The following is a 22,250-nucleotide window of genomic DNA, read 5'->3' as shown; positions in this document are numbered from 1 at the left end:
AGGCCTGGTTGGAGAAGAACCGATGCATCGCACCGCATCATCACGCATCTGAGGAAGTACCAAGTTTGTCACACAGTTGGGAGACGCAGTAAGAAACCAATGCATCCCCTCTCCATGCAGTAAGAAACTGACGCATCACCTCCTCTTGTGTAAGGAACCAACGCATCATCTCCCTTGTGCAGCAGTAAGGATCCGACACATCACATCCCCCGGAGCAAGGAACCGATGCATCACCTTCCGTGAGTGTAAGAAACCGATGTATCAACTTCCCTGCGACCCTTTTTTGTTTGTATTTTTAGATGCATCCAATTAAATTTGTTTAAAAGTATTGCATCTCACCTTTTCTTGGAACTGAACTGCTTCTACCTTTTGAAAGTCATATTTTTTGTACTATATTGCAGATTTTTGTTGTTTGGTCTTATTCTGGTTTAGATAAAGATGACTTATTTTTCTAAACTGGTGTGGTGTTCATTAGTAGTGTTTTCACTGTATCACTGTATGTTCACAAATGCTTTACACACTGCCTCTGAGATAAGCCTGTCTGCTTCTGCCAAGCTAACAAGGGGGTGAGCAGGGGTTATTTTAGAAGTGTATCACCCTTACCTTTACTAGAAGCAAGGGTCCCTATTTGGACAAAGGTACCTACCTCTGCCAACTAGAGACCCCCATTTCTAACATGCTGCCTCTTAGATAAGCCTGTCTTCTCATGCCAAGCTACCATGGGGTGAGCAGGGTTTTTTTTTAGAAGTGTATCCCCCTTACCCTGACTATGAAGAAGGGTCCCTACTTGGACAAAGGTTAAAACCCTTACCAACTAGGGACCCCATTTCTATCATCCCTCATCCATCCTACCCCAATCAATCCCACACCAGTCTACCCCACCCAATCAACCCCACTCTGGTCTATCCCACTTCAATCTACCCCATTCCATTCCGCTCCAATCTACCCACTCTACCACACAACAAGCCAGCCCACTCCAATCTACCCAGTCTACCCCACTTAAAGCTGCACCACTTTTTTCTACACCACTCTACACACCTCATATTTACTGCAATCTACCCCACTCCAGTCTAACTTGTTTATCACACTCCAATCTACCCCAATATAACCCACTTCAATCTATCCAACTCCAATCTGCTCCACCCCAATCTTCCGTACCCAACCCACTCCAATCTACCCCACTCCAATATACCCCCTTCCAATCTACCCCACCCAATCTCTCCCAATCTACCCCACCCAACCTACCCCAATATACCCCACTCCAATCTGTCCCATCCAATCTAACCCACTTCAGTTTGCCTCTATCTACCCCACTCAAATCCACTATAATCTACCCCACTCCAATATACCCTTCCTTACCCCACTCCAATCTACCCCCTCTAGTCGTCCCCAGTCCAATGCACCTCAATCTATTCCACTCTAATCTACCCTTCATCAATTCACCAAACTTCAATCTACCTCAAATTAGCCCACTCCAATACCTCAATCTGCACCAATCTACCCCACTCTAATTAAGCCTAATCTACCAAATATGTCCCAAGCCACCCCATCTACTTCACTCCAATCTACCTCACCCCATTCTACCTCAATCTGCCCACCCAAACTATCCTACACCAATCTGTCCAACCCAATCTAACCCACCCCAATATACCTCAACCCCATCTACCCCAATCTACCATACCCCAATTTACCCCACTCTACCACACCTAATCTACCACACCCTATCTACTTCACACCAATCTACCCCACTCCAATGTACCCCACCTCAATGCACCACACTCCAATCTACCAATCCTCTCCACTCAATATACCTTAATTTACCTCACCCCAATCTACCCCACCCCAATCTACCACACTAAATCTACCCCACTCCAAATCTACTGTACTTCATTATACCACATCTACCTCATTCCAATCTACCCCACTTCAATCTAGCCCACTCCTGTCTGTCCCGAGCTACCCTACTTCAATCTACCACATTCCAACCTATTCTAATCTACCCTACTCCGATGCACCCAACTCTAATTTAACCCTATCTACTCCACTCCAATATACCTCAATCTACCCCATCCAACCTACTCCAATCTACCTAATTCCAATCTTCCCCACCCAATCAACTCGAGTTCAATTTATCCCACTCCAATCTACCTCAAACCACACCACTCAAATCTACTCCAATCTACCAGAGCCCAATCTACCACACAGAATCAACCGCATCCCAATCTACCACACTCCAATCTACCTGAACTCAATATACGTCAATCTACCTCACCCCAAACTACCCTAACCCAATCAACCAAACCCAACCTACTTCAATCTACCACATTCTAACCAACCCTTTCGACTCTACCCCATTCAACCCTACTCCAATATACCCACCTCCAATCTACCCCAATCTATCCACCCAGCCTACCCCAATATACCACACTCCAATCCACCAAATCCTCAGCACTGCAATCTACCCCAATCAACCACACTCTCTCCCACTCCAATGTACTCCACTCCAATATACTCTAATCTACACACTCCAACTACTCCAATCTACCCAATCCAGCCTACTCCAATCTACCTCACTCCAATTTATCTCAACTTACCCCATTCAAATTTAGCCCACTTAAATCGACCCCATTCAATCTACCCCACTCCAATGTGCCCCGCTCCTATTTATCAGACTTCAATCTACACACCCCACTCTACCCATCCCAAACTACCCCATTCCAATATACCCTGCCCCAGTCTACCCCAACCTGCTCCAATGTACCCCATCCAATCAGCCCAATCTACCCTACCCCAATCTGCCCACCCCAATCTACCCTAACCTACCCACCCCAATCTACACCACCACAATCTGCCCCAATCTACTCACCCGAGTGTTACCCAATCTATTCATCCCAATCTACCACACTCCAAACTACCCCACCCCATTCTACAAATTTTAGTCATGCTGAACAGCAGCCACATTGGTGTACAACATGGCTGAAGCACATTGCCAAAGCAAATAGCTCTCAAGAACTATTGGCTTTGCCAATGCTTGTTTAATTATGTTTGTAAATTAAACAAATAAGTGAGAAGCATTATCCTAATGGTAGAAACGCAACATAGTCAAAGTGTATTTTGGAATCCCTCACTATCTATAATCTTACTTTGTCAATAAAATGTCTGGCGGCTCATAATGGAGATGTGAAAATGTGTTGCGGTTGAGGAAAGAATGTGGCACAGATTATTTGCTGACGTATTAACGTCAGTCAAATAGAAACAAGCCAATACTGATAAGAAAGGGTTCGCTTCGCAGCAGAAAATGCAGGCTCACAATGCTTTGTTAATAAAAGCATGTTGTAACGATGGCCGCAAATACAATTTATAGGGTAAGAAAAGTAGCTGATACAATCTGAACATTGCCCATCCCGCATCCAGAATGTTGATTACGTGCTTTATCATACACTGCTGATTCAGCTGCAGTTGATTATTAATATGGGCATAAGATTAACAATTAAAGTATAAAATGGATTTGTTCTATTAATTTATGTGATATAGTGTAGATCAAGTTCCAAGGAACAGTAAATTATTCCAATAGTACTGTTGTATTAAAGCTTGATTACCCCTAACAGTAAAGTTTTTGAGTCGACAACTTTCAGCCAGTTTCAACGGAATCTGCACTCGAACCTTCCAAAACCATAATTTTCACATTTTGTAAGTGATGCACAAATCCGTCAATATATGCGTTTATTTTACAACATTAAAAACAAATTATATTTCTCACAGAATAGTAAAACACATTAATCAGTTGCAACATATTTATAGTGAAAATACTTCTGGTAACCAACATTTTTATGCGCCTGTCGCTGACAAAAATGAGTAAATACAATTGTTTTCATAAAACGTTCCTCTGGCATTAAAACCTTAATGTTATATGTGACAATATTTATTTGTTTATCTCTTTAGTTTTCTTGCATAATGCGAGCGCCACCCATCCAGGTTTCTGAGCGTTGTTCAATGTATATATAACAGGGACATTTATAAGAATTTGTGATTGCATTCAGAAGGTGATAGTGTGGGAGGGTTGGTATGCATATACATTACAGTTCAATATGAAATCTTAAAACAGCAATTACGAGGGTCGAAAAGAAGTTTGAGTGAAATAAGGTTACCAAATGACTCCATAACAGGGGCGGTTCCTCTGCTTAGGCGGAGGAGCGTCCCCCCACCACAGCTTTGGAGCAGTGACAGAAAATAAAAATAAAATTATAATAATGGGGTGTGGCTTGCGCGCCGCTGGAACATGGCGTGCCGCGCTTGAGCTCTTAAGCGAGCGGGAGCTGTCGGAGGTTACCAGCCGCTTCCCGAATGCCCTTTCTCACTAGAAGGACATTTTCCGGGGGCCGGAAGGTGACGTGAGTTGACGGATACCTTTTTCGGCGATTTCGGCCGGACGGCTGCATGTTTTTCCCCGGTCAGCTGCACTGACGCTGGATCTCCTCACGGGTGGCCGCCATCTTACCGCTGGTGACGAAGCCGGCGCCCAATCATCAAATGTGCTGTTTTGCTACACTATTGCCGATGTGGGGGTACTCTGGCAACTATTCCTAATGGCGGTGAACTGCCACCCAGCCGAGAGCAATAATTTTTAAGCCACTGCGTCATCAACATACGGAACAAATTCTTGCTCACATGCGCAAGACTAAAAATGTCGTTTGGGAAGGTCATCGGATTTCAATCTCTCAAGACTTTGCCAGGGACACAGTCATAAGAAGGAAGGGCTTCCTTAATCTGAGAAAACGTCTCTCTGAGATGAACATTCCCTTTTCCTTTGCTGGTCCTTCCAAATTCCGCATCTCCTACAAAGGTCGTTCCAGAATCTTCGATGAGCCGACGGACTTAGCTACCTTCCTGGATAAGCAGATGGAGATACAGATGGAGATTCAGAGGGCGACTTCACAGGATCCTGGTGCCTCGGGCACTTGAACTGTCTCCTTCGGTTTCCTTTAGGGTGGCTTTCTATATTCTTATGTTTTTCTCTTTCTGTTCTTCCTGATAGGCTAATGTTATATTGACTTTTACGAGATAGAGATGGAAATCCAAAGAGCAACTTCGCAGACTCCTGGTTCTTTGGGAACTTGAGCTGTTTATTGTTTGTTTCTGGTTGTATTTTTCTGACTGCATGCTTTCTAATCTCTCTCCAGCTAGCTTCTTTGCCGGTCTCTCCTTCTTGCTTTGTTCGTGCTACTTCTGTTCTTCTTTTTCTTCATGTTGCTCTCGGTTTTATCTCTCTTCTCCGTATGTTTTTCTTTTTCTGTGTGAACGCTTTTTGTCTTTCCACTGTTTTCTTCTCCTGTATTCTACTCCTATCCACTTTCTCGCTCTGTTAGTTCTTAGCTGTCGTCCTTTTCTGTTCCTCCTACTCACTTCTCTAACCTTTCTTTCTTTTCTCTAGTACGGGTTTTTTTTTTCTTTCTTTTTATATACCATTTCCCCTCTTTCTCTCCATATCTGCTCCCTTACATTTCTACTTTTTTCCTTCTATATCTGACTTTCTTATTCTTATCCTATACAGGTATGCCTTTTCCTCATTTATGATGTTATCTTTTACTATGAGTATATTATATGCCTTGCATTTATCTACTGTTTAGGATGTACCTTATATATTTACTGTGTTATTACTTATTTTACTAATCTTATTCATTATACATATATCTACTGCTAAGATATTGGTATATTATATTTGGTGTAGTTTTCTTCAGTATTAGGTTTGATATTTATTTCTCTTGTTCCTCTATTTCTATTCTCTCTCTCTTTTATTCATTTACGGTGCTGTTTTTTGACAGTTCCTTTCTCATACATCGCTATTTTCTTACTTCTATAATTCAACTTCATAGTACTGACGTATGCTGTTAGAGTTTGTTCTTTAAATATGTGGTTAGCTTTTACGATATATATTTTACTCACTTCAATTTTATATACTGTTTAGGCTTTTTCTCATATGAGTTTTTGTTGTTATTTATTCTATTATTGTGACGTATTCTAGTTAGCTCCTTCGCTAGGTGGTGTTTTTTACCTACACTGCAATGTAGCACTCTTTCATTATCAATTTTATTCTTTACATTGTAACGATGTCTTCCGATAGTACTTGTTCCTTGTTACCAGTTCTGTTTTTCCTGCTATCAGCTGTTATATTTTAGAATTGGGCTACTGTTTTTACCCACTGTTGCTCCTTGTACGGGTCCCTTGCTCGCTTTCTCCACGTTCTCCCTTGCATGATATGGGTCTTTTTTAGACCTTCCCTCCTACTTCTTTTCTTTCTCCTTTCTATTCTCTTGTCATCCCTTCTTTCTCTTTTTTTCTCCTGGTTCTCCCACATGCACGCTCCCACCGTATTTCTTTTGTTTCATGGTTGGTCCCTTGTCTTTATGGCGTATTTTCTTTATCTACTATCAGTGTCGTCTTCTGTTTACCCCTCTCTTTCTACATGCCAGGCTTAAATGTGTTATCCCTCAATGTTAAGGGGTTGAATCATCCGGTGAAGAGGTCAAAAATTTTGGATTATTGTATGTCTCTCTCTGCAGATTTGGTTCTTTTTCAAGAGTCCAAGCTCACTAATAGCGAAGCTTTGTTTTGGAAGAAGGATTGGGTGTCGGATGTTGCTTGTTCTGATGCCTCTGGCAAACGGAATGGGGTTGTTACTTTAATCTCGAGGAACTCTGGTTTATCAATAATGTCTTCTAATCATGATTCTGAGGGTCGGTGGCTGTTATCTAAATTGTCGGATGGTCAGCACGATTTATATGTTATGAATATCTATGCTCCGAACGCTGATGACCCCACTTTTTGGAAATCCATTACCACCACATTGAATAACACCCCACATGCTGGTAATCTCATTGTTGGTGGTGATTTTAATTTACCAATGGACCCTCTCTTAGATAGGAATTCTTCATTTCAGTTTCGTCCTCCAAAATCCCACAAACAAATGCTTAACATGTGTTCCATCTCCCATCTTCAGGATATCTGGCGTCTTCATAATCCTACTGGTAGTGATTTTTCTTTCTTCTCTTCGCCTCACTCTTCCTTCTCTCGTATTGACTATCTCCTAGTTCACTCCTCTCTTGTCTCATCTTCTTCCGCTCCGCTTATACACCCTATAGTGGTCTCTGATCATGCTGCGGTCAGTTTCACGCTATCATCCTTTGCCCCTAAACCACGTTCTTGTTCATGGAGACTAAATACTGAAGTACTACATGACTCTTCCCAGGTTGCTGAATTTTCTACAGCTATAGATACTTTTTTCCGTGAAAATGAGGGTTCTGTCTCTTCCCCGATCGTTTTATGGGACTCTTTTAAATGCACGTTCCGGGGGCAGGTTATCAAATGTATGTCCAAGCGTAACTCATCGAGTAAAAAAGAACTTACAGATTTATCTTCTGAAATCAAAACTCTTGAAGCCTCCTTCCGGCATACTAAGGATCCGTCTTGTTTACAACAATTAAAATGCCTAAAGTACAAATATAATACAATTGTTACTAAAAGGGCTCATATTGGTGTCCAAGCACAAAAGTCCAAGAAGCTACTATTAAAAAATAGGGCTGGGAAACTTCTGGCTGCTACCTTAAAATTTCAAGATTGTTCTTTTAAATCCTCGCAAATCTCTTCTATTACGGACCACACCGGCTCTAAAAAATTCCAAACAGGCGACTTCTATAATAAATTATATACTCCTTCTAACCAATCCTCTTTTGACCAATGTCAAGATTTTTTAAAATCAATTCCGATTCAGTCAGTCTCTGAGGAAGATCGCTCTATTCTAAATGACCCTATCTCTTCTGAAGAAATAGTGGCTGCGATTAAGGCCACACGTTCTGGTAAAGCCCCTGGCCCTGATGGCTATCCAATATTATTTTATAAAACATTTCTTCCTTCGCTTGTCCCTAAGTTACAATCGGTCTTTAATTCTTTTGTTCAGGATGGATCTATTTCTGGTTCGGCTGCTGAAGCCACTATTGTTGTAATTCCAAAGGAGGGGAAAGATCATTCGGATCCTAAAAACTTCCGTCCTATTTCCCTCCTAAACATGGAAGCAAAGATTTTTGCTAAAATCCTAGCTAAAAGGTTAGAAGCCTTTATTCCCCATCTGGTGCATCCCTCCCAAACTGGTTTTGTAAAAGGTCGTCTTGCAAGGGATAATATACGCACTTTTTGTCATATTATCGGTGCTGCCAAGCGATCGCATCTCCCTGCTGCGGCCTTGGCCCTTGATGCGGAAAAGGCCTTCGACAAGGTTTCTTGGCCATTCCTCCGAGCTGTTTTATGCGCGCATAACCTCGGAGATTCTTTCATTAATATGGTAATGTCCCTATATTCCCAACCTAAAGCTAATATTAGAGTTAATGGTGCTACGTCTTCGTTTTTTAATCTTCGTCAGGGTACGAGACAAGGATGTCCCTTGTCCCCTCTCTTATTTTTATTATCTATTGATCCTCTTCTTCGGTTAATTGACTTACACCCTGATATAAAAGGTTTTTCTTTTGGCCCTCATTGTCTTAAAACTGCCGCTTACGCGGACGATGTTCTAATTTTCTCGGACGATATCGCCGTGGCCATACCTGCTATCTCTGACACCATCTCCTTGTTTTCAACGGTCTCGGGTTACACCCTCAATAAGGATAAGACGGAGATGTTCCCTTTAAATGCCTATTGTTTTCCTGCTCATATGGGTTTGGCTGGTTTTAAGTGGCAATATAAACATCTCAAATATCTGGGAATTTATTTCTGTTCTACTCTTCATGCTACTGTGGCTTATAATGAATGAATAAAGACTCTCCTCAAAGTGCGTAGTCTTTTGGATACATGGTCTCCAAAACATATCTCATGGTGGGGTCGCCTACAAACTCTAAAAATGATGATCACGCCGATTATTAATTTTGTTTCCTCCATGCTCCCGCTTAAATTGTCTGATTCCTTCTTTCGAGAAATTGATGCTCTAACATCTAAATTCCTATGGAATGGCAAACGAGCTCGTTTAGCATACAAATATTTGCGTCGACCCTGTGATATGGGAGGTTGTAACTTTCCTGATTGGGAGAAGTACCAAACAGCTTTCTTGGCCTCTCAGGTTGCGTTGTGGTTCGCTCCTCCACCTCGTCATATTCCCTCTTGGTTGCTCATAGAACAGGATTTGGCATCACCGTTACCTATTGCCTCTTTTTGTACTACATCGTCTTTGCATATTTTGTTTTCCCGTTCTATTATTATTGATACAATTGCTGCGGTCAAGAAATGAGATAGGAAGGCGGCCATTCCTCTGCATAAAACTAGATGGTCTTCTATTTGGAGAAACTCCAAAATCAAGCTTAATATTTCTCCCACCCTCATGGCATTTTGGGCAGCAAAGGGTATCTCTCTTGTTCAACATCTGTATAGTGACTCTGGTGACCCCTTACCGTTCTCTTCCTTGGCTCACAAACACTCTTTGACAAATATCGACTTTTATACCTTTCTTAAAATCAAGGTTGCCGTCTCTAAAGTCCGTCTTCACCCCTCCTCCTCCACCATTTCGCTTTTCCACATCTGGATCAAATCTGGTCATGTTGCCTCTAAAATATATAAATTTCTGTCCTCTACTTCGCTTCCTGATCAGACGGTTGTACAACAAAAATGGTCCCGTCATTTTGATCATAACATCACGGACCATATCTCATCCGAAGCTTGGCAATCCATTGGTAAATTAGCTCTCCGTAATAAAATAGCTCCCTCCCTTATGCAATCCAAGTTTTTCTCGATCAATCTCCTCCACTGGACGCCTGTACGTCTTCATTCGCTCAACCTTAAAGACGATGATCTCTGCTGGAGTTGCGGTTTGGTGGCTGGTGATTTTCCCCATATGTTTTATCACTGCTCCTTACTTAAATCTTTTTGGGACCTCATTCAGAAACACTTATCTCTTATTTTTAACATTGAACTTCATCTCTCCTTTCCCTTAGTCTTTTTAGGTCCCTTGGCTTCTCCTACCCCTCTCCCTTTGGACCCTTTGGAATTACAGTTACTAGATCTTCTCTTGACTGTTGCGGTTAAAATCATTCTTATGGAATGGAAATCATTTTCGTCTGTCTCTTACCATACGTGGTGGGCGTGGATATCCTTTTTACGCAGTGCCCACACCTCGGTCGATCTAGCACACCTTACGCCTTCCATTTCTAAAGGGGTTTGGACAGCCTTGGATGATTATATGGAACTCTCCTCGAAAGGGTTGGTTCCTCAGTTCCCTGTTGATTTGTCTGTCTAATTATTATCTGTTCTTTGTTCTAGATTGGGTTAGTTCTGTGGGAATCCTTCTTTTTCTTCTTTCTGCTTTCCTGTCCTCTCTTCCCTTTCATCTTTTCTGCTACTATCTTCTCTGCTTTTCTACTTATCTTTCTCTTCTTCTGTTTCCTCCCTTGTCCCCATTTTCAAATCAGAAAGTGATACGGTTTGCTTTTACTTGCGGAAGGCCTATATTGGTTCAGATCCTCTATTTCTCCTCGATTTCTTTTTTAATCTTATTCACAGATATTTTTCTCACTTCCCAAGTTGAGCTCCTGTTTGTATTTTTTCAACTTGTGGCCGAATGTATCACTTATATTGTATTTGGTTTTACTATTTGTATAACTTCTTTTTTCTCAATAAAATCCTCTTGAACTTAAAAAAAAATAATAATAAATTATAATAACTTGATGTTATTATCATTTTATTTGTTCCTGCTGCTGCAGCACGGGGGCTGGGCAGGGCAGCTCTACTCACAGGGCAGGGGAGGAGTGGTGAGCACCCTGAAGTGAGCATGACATTTTGGCCGGCTGTCTAAGGCCTGCCAAACAGCCACAAGCTCTTAGCATGTTCTCCACCCCAACTGCATTACAGCCTGGGTGGAGAACGTGCCCAGGACTCCAGTCTCCGTCTGAGCACCAAAGTATGGCGCTCAGACCAATCGCAACGCTGCATTGGAGTGTTGTGATTGGCTCCGGGAAGCCTGGCTGTTTCGTGTTCAGCCGACACAGAGGAGAGATGACGTGGGAGGGACGTGGCAAAGAGGTAAGTGTATTTATTTTTTTTACACCCCTTTACCCTCTTGCCTTCGGGCCCTTCCCCGCCACCCCAGATCTGTGCCGGCCACCACTGTCCATAACATCAGGGACAATATTCCAGTCTTTGGGTTTACTTTAACAAACGAATGCATTCTGGAGTTTGTAGTCTTAGATCATTTCACCTGAACCTGTTATTCACCTGAACCTGTTAACTAACACATCTGGTAATCTGGAAATAAATAGAATGATTACAGTATTTGTGAGGTAATGACTGTTGAGGAAACATGATATTGTTAATGATCAAACATTTGGAAAGGTATAGACATCCCATCTTTATGCAGAGAATAATATGTTGCTTATGACACAGTATGTTAAAGGCAGGGGTGGAGCTAAAAACAGAGATCAATCAGACCACATTAGCATTTAGTGAACAGTTTAGAAGATTACGAAAGCTCAGGAGCAAGGAAGCAGATTTTATTTCCAAGGGAAGCAGGTTCGAACTCTGTGCAGTACAGAGCCAAAGCTCCTGTCTCCCCAGGAAGAGTTTGTGAGATGGCACTACCAGATTCATGGCTGTACTCGACCTGAGAGGGGATATATCTCCTAAGTTTTTCTCTGAGAAATCTGGGCCTAGCCCTTGAAGGGATTTGTATGTGATGCAGAAAGCTACATCACATACAATCCTCTGGTGTACAGGAAACCAATGCAAATCACCAAGGCCTGGGAGGCCAACTGAAATCTCTGAATCTTGAGTTTCTTCAGTGGAGAGTTAGCTAAATTGACACAAAGTCCATTACAAAAGTCCACCCTGGACATTACAAAGGGACAAAACAACCGTTTTCAGCAAGTGAGGTGGAAGAAACTGCACAATTTTCCTGATCATGAAAAGCATGTAGAAGGAATTAGAAACAACCTCATTGACCTGAGCTTCATAGGTGAGCTTATCATCTAATTGTATTCCCAGATATTTCACCTTTTTTGCCAGAAGCAACCCCAATTCTTATTCCAAAAGGAGGTATTACTCACAAACAGGATACATTTATTTTTTGAAGAGTTTATCTTAAGATGATTACCATCCAGCCAGGCGCCTACCTCCTTCATGCAGTTGTGAAACAATTGCCTTGGGACTGGCCTTTTCTCGAGAGGGAGACAAATTGCGTGTTGTCAGCATATGACACAAGCGACAGTCCAAAGGATTTGTATTGGTGTTACATAGATGTGAAAGAGCATTGGACTTACTGTTGAACTCTGGGGTTCCCCGCATGGCAGAGAAAAATATTTATTTATTTGACGAGTTTTATATTGCGCTGGCTAGACCCGGGGGTATCAAAGCGCTTTACATGAGGATCATTGTGTTAAAAGTTACAAGTTACATCCATTACAAGAGCATAGTAAAGCACAGGAACAAAAAACAATGTTAGGGTATACGTAGGAGGGAGGGGAGGAAGGAGCCACAGCGGGGAGATGAGGAGAACTGTACCCAATGTCCGGCTGGGTAGGTGACGGCCGAGGGGGTGAACCAGGGCCAGTCTCCTCTATAGCTGTCTAGTAGCTCCACCGGGCATCAGCAATGTTGCTCAGGTCTGGATGTAAATTCACTTAGGGAAACCATCTGAACTCTATCACTCAGAAAGGATCTGAAAAGTACCAGAGCCATACCATCAATGCCCAGGTCTTTGAGCCGGTCAATCAGAAACTCATGATTGACCGTATCGATGGCCGTAGACAAATCAAGTAAAATGAGGGCAGCATTGCCCCCACCGTGAACTGTGGCTCTAATCATCTCAGTGGCTGCAACAAGAGCTGATTCTGTAGAGTGTCCCTTACGGAACCCATATTGAGAATCATCCAGTAGATGTTTATTGCTTAAAGCCATTAGTTGAAAGTTCCTCTCTTTCTCGTTCAGTTTACCTCCTCTTAACCCCTTGGCTGCGGGGCCGAGTCCCCAGCTGTGCTGGGGGGAGGGGGGCACGCACAGCGCCCCGGTGCTCATGACGAGCTCAGCTCCTCATGAGCTACGTTTCTCGTGTGCTCATGACGAGCTGAGCTCGTCATGACAACGCCCGTTCCTCAGAACGCCCAGCACAGCAGGGGAATTTGCCCCGCGTGTGAGCGTTCTAACGGTCATGACGAGCTCAGCTCGTCATGAGCACACGAGAAGCATGGCTCATGACGAGCTGAGCTCGTCATGAGCATGGGAGGGGTTAAACAGTATAAGCCTGGTATATTGCAAAACATAAACTGACTGCTATGGCAACCCTTCATCAAAATGGCAGTAAAGGGCGAAATAGGACTGGTATGTACATAAAATAAAGGGGAGAAAGGAACGATTGAAAATCATACACAGCAAGTTTATAAGGAATGATTTGAAGATCAGACTTAAGGATGGCAAGCATTCCATATTCTGGATGCAAAGGAGAAGAAGGATTTCGAAAGGAATAAGAGGAGCAAGATCGGTTACCATTGCATTATAGGTCTTTATATATACATAGCATTTAAGTTTTTATCTGGAGTGCTGGGGCTCACACCTATGTATATAAGACACACAGACCCTCATTTATGGGGATTTGGTGCCGGGCAGCCCAGAAAGTCACCTAGCTACACTGTCTTGTGCCAAAGTGAAAGTACAGGAATGCACCATATTTGTTATGTTATGTTATGGTATGGATCACTTGTTAAGTGCATGTACACCGAAAAGGTCTCTTGGTGCTGAGGTAGAGAGAGGCTGCTGCTGTCAGAATTATTCATAAGCTTGTCTAAACAGCCAAGCTTTCAATTTTTTTCCTGAATCCCTCGTAATTCACTGAAGAACGTAACTCAAGGCAGTGGCATAGCAAATTGGGTGTGGGTGGGGCAGTCCGCCCCAGACAACACTAGTTTTAGGGGCAGTGGCGGCCTCACCCTCCCCGCTCTTACCTGCCAGTGTGTAGGGCAGCCGTCGCGGGACTCGCCAACACCCCCCACTCTTCATGTGGCAGCTGGGTAACAAATACAGTGACCGCCACAGGCAGCACAACAGCTAGCTATGCCACAATTTCAAGGGGGAAAGTGTTCCAAGTGTGGTAAGCAGACACCAAAAACCTGGATCCCCTCCAATATTTCCTTTTTGCTTCTAGGAAAAGCCAGTAGATTTAAGTGTGATGATATGAGCTGGTAGTTAGGGATATGGCACTGAGTTTTGGAAGCTTGGAAAGCAGGTCTTTTGCCATTGGGAGATTTTTAAAGATTAAGCAACCAGTTTTGAAAATGGACCTCTGAGCTACTGGAAGCCAGTGCAGTCTTTTCCTCACAGGTTTAATGTGGCAATATCTAGGCTGTCGAAAGATACAGTGCATTCCTGTCCTTTCCCCCTGTGCTGGTGCCATGTACACAGCCTAGTTCCAATGCAGGTACCCTTGTACCATAGTGCAAGGGTGCCTGTGTTGTCAGCAGGATTATTTTGTGTGCAGGAAGGGATACCTTCTTGCACAAAAACAATCCTAAGAGACCTTTTCCTTTTTTTGTGCAGATAGAGGAAAACATAGGAGAAATAAAGATATTTCTTTTCATTACGCCTCACCTCTGGAGGCATAAGGATTTGGCCCTTCCCCAGGTTTACAAGCTCTTGTAAATCTGGGGCTGTGCCAAAATCCATGGGTGTTGCGTGGGAAAACCCACTGCAACGCCCATGGAATGAGTCCAGAGTGCAGAGTAAGGCAACCCAGTGATTTGCGCTGCCTTGCCTTACTCCATATCTATGAGGCCATTCAAAGCCACACATAACTGCTTTGCGTGGTCTCATAGATATGAGTGTGTAATCAACGCCGCTGTAGCGTCACAAAAAGTGATGCTCCGGTGGTGCAGGGGGCTCATAAATAAGCCTCACAGTTCTCCTGGAGCATCAGTCTCAATTGGAAAACCTTTAAAAGTAAACAAGAGTGGAAGTGATATGATTACTTTTTGGTGCTTGTGAAAAACCTGGTAGCACGGAACAGCTCTTAGTGGAGGAAATGTATTTTTTAAAAGGCCTTAACCATAATGTAGTTGAGAAGTGACTATAACCTCGACAGATAGTTTCAGATGAAATGAGGGGAGTGTGTATTTAATCTTTTTGAGCTTTTGGAGTCAAAATATATATTCATAGCCTGGATGTGTACTTTGAAATGTAAATTTTTATTCACAAAGGAAACTCTGGGATTTTGCTGCAGTGGGGAGTTTGGGAGTAAAATTACCATTTTTATTGGTTTTAAACCAAAACATTTTAATAGCTTGGTATCATTTCAGGGTTAGAAACTGATGGCCTTAGAGTTTCTGAGGTGACATAGTGAACAATAAAACGATTGTCTGTGATGTGGCCCAAGTAATTACCAGTGGCTAAAATTAATTCATGCATGCCATCCATCAGTTTTTTGTGGCCTTCATTGTGACACCCTATGTGCGACTGATGGGCATCTCCAAGTGTGGGTCCTATGCTCACTATGCCAATGGAAGCAGCAGAATCTGACATAATAGGCACAACTAGGCCAAAATCAGACTTCAATTTCTTGTGCTTCAGTTCGAAAAGGACTTTGTTAGGCAGCTCAGGCTGGACTGTTTTTACTGGAACAGGACCAAAGCTGATTTGCATATGGATGAGTCTAATATGAGGTGGCAAAAACACGATAGACTAGGATGCAGCACAAGCAATTACCAGTGGCAGAGATGATTTCAAATATTCCATCCATCACTTTTTTGTATTTTCCACCAGGTTGCGGACTACATGACCTCCATCCCCATGGCAGATGACCACCTGACATTTAGGGATCTCTACCTGCCTGGTGTCTATGCCTTGAAATGATTTTTCTCCATGGCCCTACGTCCATGGGGTCCTCGGTCTAAGGGTTCTGTCAGAGGTGACATTGCCAGCAGAAACATGAAGGTTGTCACAAATCTAAATAGAGTGGGCGGACCAAGAGTTTGGTGGACAGGGCAATCTGCAACGTTTGTATTTGACTACCCTGCCCGCCAAACTCTATGTAAGGTGCTCAGTCTTTAAGACATTTCTTTTAAGGAGTCTTTGCTTCATTCTTTTTTGATTTGATATTTGTGATGGATTCAATGCTGTTCATTTTGAGATAGACTACATTTGTATTTTTGAAAAGGTACACCAAGCTCATCATGCATTCACCAAGTAACTCAATGCAGAGATTAACAAGAAAGGTTGTTTTGTGATGTATGACAAGTAGCTGAGGAGTAACTTTGAAGACAGTTTATTATTCTGAGTTGCAGAATGGTATCCAGGTACAAGGACCTCACCAGGAGCAGGCTGCCTGCTGCTCAGCCCATACTCCAACATACTCCAACTGTCACACCCCACTACACAGACACCTGAACATTCCATTCATCTCCATCACACTAACATTCCCCTCAGAACACTCACACTGACTGACCAGCTAGGAACCAAGCTAACAGGGAGATCCATGAGTGCCTAAGCAGGATATAACATAACCTCTTCCTTTTAATCAGTAACTAAAATTAAGATACTAGGTGGAAACAACTCTTAACAAAAAATGTACAAATGAAGGAAAATAGTTCAAAACCCAGGGATGCAATGTAGAACAGAACATCTTGGGAAGAACTGAACAGTAAAGAAAGCAGGGAGAATGAATAAATAGATACAAAAGAAATACCACCCACCCTCCCCCATTATAAAAACAGATTAAAATGTTGTCTAGTACGTCACAAGAAAATAGACAGCTGACTAGGAAAAACTCACAAACTCTAAATAAACTAATACAGACAAAAACATGTGAACACAGCAGAAATGGGTGTGAAACACCTGACCATGCATCCCAATACAGGGCAAAAAATGTAATGTGTAACCACGGGTGACACACAGCCCTAGAACTCTATCCCTAATGTAAAGGGAACAAGAGAAAAATGTAAACACGGGTGAACTGCACCCCATCCAGAGATCCCTTATGTAAGGAATTGAAATGTTAACTGTGAAAAAGGGACTAGCAGCCATTTGGACAGCCCTCAAGTAAGGGTCAGATAATTGTAAAATGGGACAATAACCCATAAAGGCATCCCTCGTGTAAGCATTTGCAGTGTGCTACATAGAAATGGGACAATACCCCAGTTCGATCTCTTGCTGGACAGTACACATTATAGGACTGAACAATGCTCAGCAAAAAAAGAAAATGCTGTGGTCCCATCCTTTAGAGGATCAAGTCTGTCTGTGCTCCACCTGCTGTGTGCACTTGCATTTCTTTGTAGGAAAATGTCTCACATGGTAATGTTGAGCTCCTTGGAGTTACAACACGGAACCCAAGATAGCGCACGTCCAAGTGAACAGCACCAGCTGGCTGCAGGTAGGAGCATGCTGGAAAGTGTCCTTTGGCAGCTCGCAATGCTTAGAAACCAAGGACTGGGGCTCTTTAGCATCCAAAGGGACAGAGCACCCAATAACTGAGAAGTTAAACACAAAAGTTCCCTTTGGAACCACTTGGGTAATGTTATTAGGAACTGAAACAGCTCTTTTTACCGGATTCAGTCATACATCTGCATACCGGGACACCCACTCTCATATATACACACATTTAAAGCGCTCTACTCAGGATATGAAAATACTTATGCACAAGTTTAATAGTTCAAATCACAGAAAATTCAATTTAAAATACAAGTACTCATACATGACATCATAAAATACATAAAAAAATGTTAAAACATCTACTTCGTGTGATCAATACAATTCTGTACAGAAACAATACCCCCCTGGGAAGGAAAATGACACAAGATAGAAAATGTTGTCTTTTAGATCGCTAATTTGAGTTTCGTCTCAACAACATCCCTGCAGGGCAACAACTTCCCTGTCTTCACGGCTGTTGTCTCATATCAAATTTAAAAAAAAACCTATGCGCCGATGCGTTTGGGTGGTGAAGTATTAATTAGGCCACCTTCTTCAGGACTACTAGGTTTCTTTCCTCATCCCAATCATTTCATGGTAAAATTGTTAACCTGACATAGAAACACAAAAAATCAATCGATCAATACATGGGAAGAAACATCACTGCTTCTCTTTTGTAACACATATTTGCCAGACATTTTTCAAACTTTTTTTTGCTCTCAAATGACGGTCTAATATTTGTAAACCATTATGGATCAAAACTCTTTGTCATCTTTTATTTATGCTTAAATTTCCCTCAATTTTGTATATGGTTTCATTCATAATTAATAAGTACTCCCATTTCACATGGTAGAGCTTGACAGTGGTAGCCACATTCATTCCAAAATCATTCTCCTAGGTTATATCCACACTCACTCCATTATTCCTAAGGGACCCCTTCTGAAACATCCACTCACCGATGCAACAGCACTCTGGTTAATATCACTCCCAAATGATTGGGGAGATGTATGCCAAAGTCTTCAATATATGGCTGAAAGATATATAAAAGTAAAATGTATCACATAAGCTACCTGGGTTGTTTTATTTTTATTTAAGGGTATCTATAGGAATAAATCTCCTACTTTGATTCTATCCTTTTTTGGAGTATTTAAAAGAAAAACACTACAATTAGATCACTCTGGATTTGGATTAAAAACCACCTTAAGTAAATAAAAAAGCTCATTAATAGGAACATTCTAAATAGAATATATATAGTTGTATTATAATCCTTCAGTTATCTCACTCTCACCTCAATCTTATCAATGTTTAAGTGGGGATGGCATACATTTCTTTACTCGGACAAACGGGACCCTGTTTTGGTCGGCCTAGAGGGAATAATGGTTCTAAGTTAGACACACATGTTTCCGATACTGAATTTTGGTTAATTTGTATTTATTTAGTACCCTATTTTAGAGAAAACATGCCCCCTATTTTCTCTTCAGTGGACGCTTGCTTCCGTTTAGGTGCCTTCCTTACTATATCCTACAGTGGTCATATACTGTACCACCCCTGACCCTACCCCTTATTTCAGATCATAAGATTCTCTCCTTCCCTCTATAGTTCTACCGGTTCTGCATACTCCGCTGTCTCCACTATGTTACCCAAATTCACAGTGCTCGTTAAAAAGCTGCCCATCTAGGCTCTTTTTATACAAAGTTTACTTTGATTAGCTGATGCGCGTCCTGATGACGTCACAAGAATATTGTGTCCGGTCTATCTTTGAAACATCCAGGGTAGTACTAAGACTCCCACCATCTTTAGAAGGCTATTTGATATGTTGATCTTATACCTGAGCTCAAGGTTTATCATTCGTTTTCTAGTTAATTTGAGTCCAATGTAAAACCCTTTCTGGTGTTATGATTTTATACCTGATCCATAATGATCTATTAATCATTATTTTTTTGTTTTTTTAAGTACATATTTTTCCTTTTTTCCCCAAACCTATTTTATCTCTATTGTGCATTTTAGGTGGTTTTTAATCCAAATTCTGAGTAACCGTAGTGTTTTTTTGAAAATACTCCTAAAAAGGATAGAATCAAGGTCGGAGATTTATCCCTTATATAAAAATAAAACAACACGGGTATCTTATGCGATACATTTTACTTTTATATATCTTTCAGCCATAAATTGAAGACGGCATACATCTCTCCAATCATATGGGAGTGATATTAACCAGAGTGCTGTTGCATCTGTGAGTGGATGTTTCAGAAGTGGTCCTTTAAGAATAATGGAGTGAGTGTGTATATAACCGGGATGAATGGTTTTGGAATGATTGTGGTTACCACTGTCAAGCTCTACCATGTGAAATAGGATTACTTCTTAATTATGAATGAAACCATGAACAAAATTGTGAGAAATGTTACCATAAATAAAAAATGACAAAGAGTTTTGATCCATAATGGTTTACAAATAATAGAAAGTCATTTCGGAGCAAAAAAAAGTTTGAAAAATGTCTGGCAAATATGTGTTAAAAAAGATAAACAGTAATGTTGCTTCCTATGCATTGATTGATTGATTTTCTTGTGTTTCTATGACAGGTTAAACAATTTTACGCTGAAATGATTGGGATGAGGAAAGAAAAATAGTAGTCCTGAAGATGGTGGCCTAATTAATACTTTGCCACCGAAACGCGTCGACGCAGAGGGTTTTGTTCAATTTTATGTGAGACAATAGCCGTGAAGACAGGGAAGTTGTTGCCCTGCAGGGATGTTGTTGAGACGAAACTCAAATTAACGATCTAAAAAACAAAAATTTCTGTCTTGTGTAATTTTCCCTCTCCAGGGTTTTTTTTCTGTATAGAATTGTATTGATCACACCAAGTAGGTGTTTCAACATATTTTTCAATGTATTTTATGAAGTCATATATGAATTATTGTATTTTAAATGACATTTTCTGTGATTTGAACTATTAAACTTGTGATGAAGTATTTTCATATCTTGGGTAGAGGGCTTTAATTCTGTGTATATGAATGAACAAATGAATGAATGAGTTTGGACTTATATAGTGCATGGCTACCCTGAGGCTTCCCAGCGCAGCGCTATGTATGTGTGTGGGTGTCCCAGTATGCCGATGTATGACTGAATCAGGTAAAACAAGCTTTTTCAGTTCCTAATAACAATACCCAAGTGGTTCCAAAGGGAAATTTTGTGTTTAATTCCTAAGCTCGCAATGCTGCCTAGCAACAGAGATGTGACAGAAGTCCCTGCAGCACCGCTACGCAACCCCCATGGAGCAGGCAAATTGCACGCTCACAAAACAGCTCAAGCCTCCAATTTGAAACCGCACCACAGCGGTTCAACCGCCCTCACTCCAGTCAGGTCACAGGTGAAAAAAAAATGAAGAACAGTGTTTGTCTCACTTCTGATGGCCCCTTCCGGCCGCCGGTACCGAGAGGGCGTTATCAAAAATTACTGTGCAAGTCCCTGTAGTTGTAAGGCACGCAATGTAAAGGACATAAAGAAACATGCCCCTGAAACGTTGCGAGCACAGACAATAGCATCAGTCACCACCTTCCTCAAACCAATCGCAGACAGAAACAATGATGAAGAACGATTGCAGAGTGTGAAGCCATTACCCTTTCAGATCACACGCATCGATGACTGTGACACTTGTAAAATCCTTAGACGATGGAACATTTTACTTTACAATTCCACCAATTTCTGTTGCAAAAAACCTGCAGGCAAATTACACTATAGACCTGAATGTTCCATTGATCAGGTTGGTGGAATTGCACAGGCTCGCACCAGTTATCCAGTTGTACGAAATGCAAGTATTGTAAGTAAATGAAGTACGACTAGGCCGCTGCTGTCCGATGAAAAGGACACCGGTGGGGCTTCAAGGCCTAGTACTTCAGTGTAGATGCTTGTTTCCTAGTTCCTGTATGCTTCCTTAGTTTTTATCTTCTTTTCAGTGACAGCTTCAGAAAATCCAGTTGTACGCATGGGTCTGTCGCCAGGTCATCCCCAAAATTATGTTGTGATGTATGACAAGTAGTCGAGGAGTAACTTTGAAGAGTGTTTATTAATCTTAGTTGCAGGATGGTATCCAAGTACAAAAGCCTCACCAGGAGCTGCTCAGCCCATACTCCAACTCTCACACCCCATTACACAGGCACCTGAACATTCCATTCAACTCAATCACACTAACATTACACTCAGAACACACAGATTGGCTGAGCAGCTAGGAACCAAGGTAACAGGGGAGATGCATGAGTGCCTAAGCAGGATAGAACAGGTTGCTTAAAGGAAATCTTTTCAGACTCTTCATTTTGAAAGAGAAGAATCAGAAATGATTTCATCTATACTTGTAGCTCAGATGCAATATGAGACATAAGCTTGAAACCATTTCAAGACATTCTTCACAGTGCTAATTCTGTTTCTAGAGTGTCTACATGAATATGATGATCTTCTGTGTTAAAAACCACTTTTAGAACCGATACAATACAATGCGAATACATTAACCATTATCGCTGCGAAGTCTGCTGTATGACTGGCTCTCATACCAGATTTAAACATTGCCTCGGTGCCTATTTACTTAGATATATTTGATAGTTTTCAAGTGATGCATTTCTTGATATTGCTGGAAAGACAATGGCGATCGGAGATAGGGAGGTACTTCTCAATTTTGTGTGATTGGTGCAAAGTTTTTTTGGGTGACGTTTGAAAAGAGTTGCTAGTTTGCCCCTAATGTCTGGAACGACCTACCCCTGCACATCAAAGTCTCCTCCTCAGTACTTGAATTTTGCAAGAAATTGTAAACCTGGCTCTTCTCCTACCCCTTACCCAGGGTCAGACCA

General features: G+C 41.7%; 1 long non-coding RNA gene across 1 annotated transcript in view; it reads left to right on the top strand.

Annotated features, from left to right (window-relative positions):
• The window catches only part of LOC144827204 (uncharacterized), a 335,989-nt gene extending 315,768 nt beyond the window's left edge, over window positions 1–20,221 (top strand). Inside the window, exon 4 of the long non-coding RNA XR_013610076.1 lies at window positions 19,992–20,221. This is a non-coding gene — a long non-coding RNA (uncharacterized LOC144827204). The remainder of the gene's footprint in view (window positions 1–19,991) is intronic.
• Window positions 20,222–22,250: the final 2,029 nt, after the last annotated feature.

This window comes from Lissotriton helveticus, chromosome 4_1 (assembly GCF_964261635.1).
Source record: "Lissotriton helveticus chromosome 4_1, aLisHel1.1, whole genome shotgun sequence".
In the NCBI taxonomy this organism is placed as follows: Eukaryota; Metazoa; Chordata; class Amphibia; order Caudata; family Salamandridae; genus Lissotriton; species Lissotriton helveticus.
Note: the sequence above shows the minus strand (reverse complement) of the source record. Positions and strands in the feature narration are given on the sequence as shown.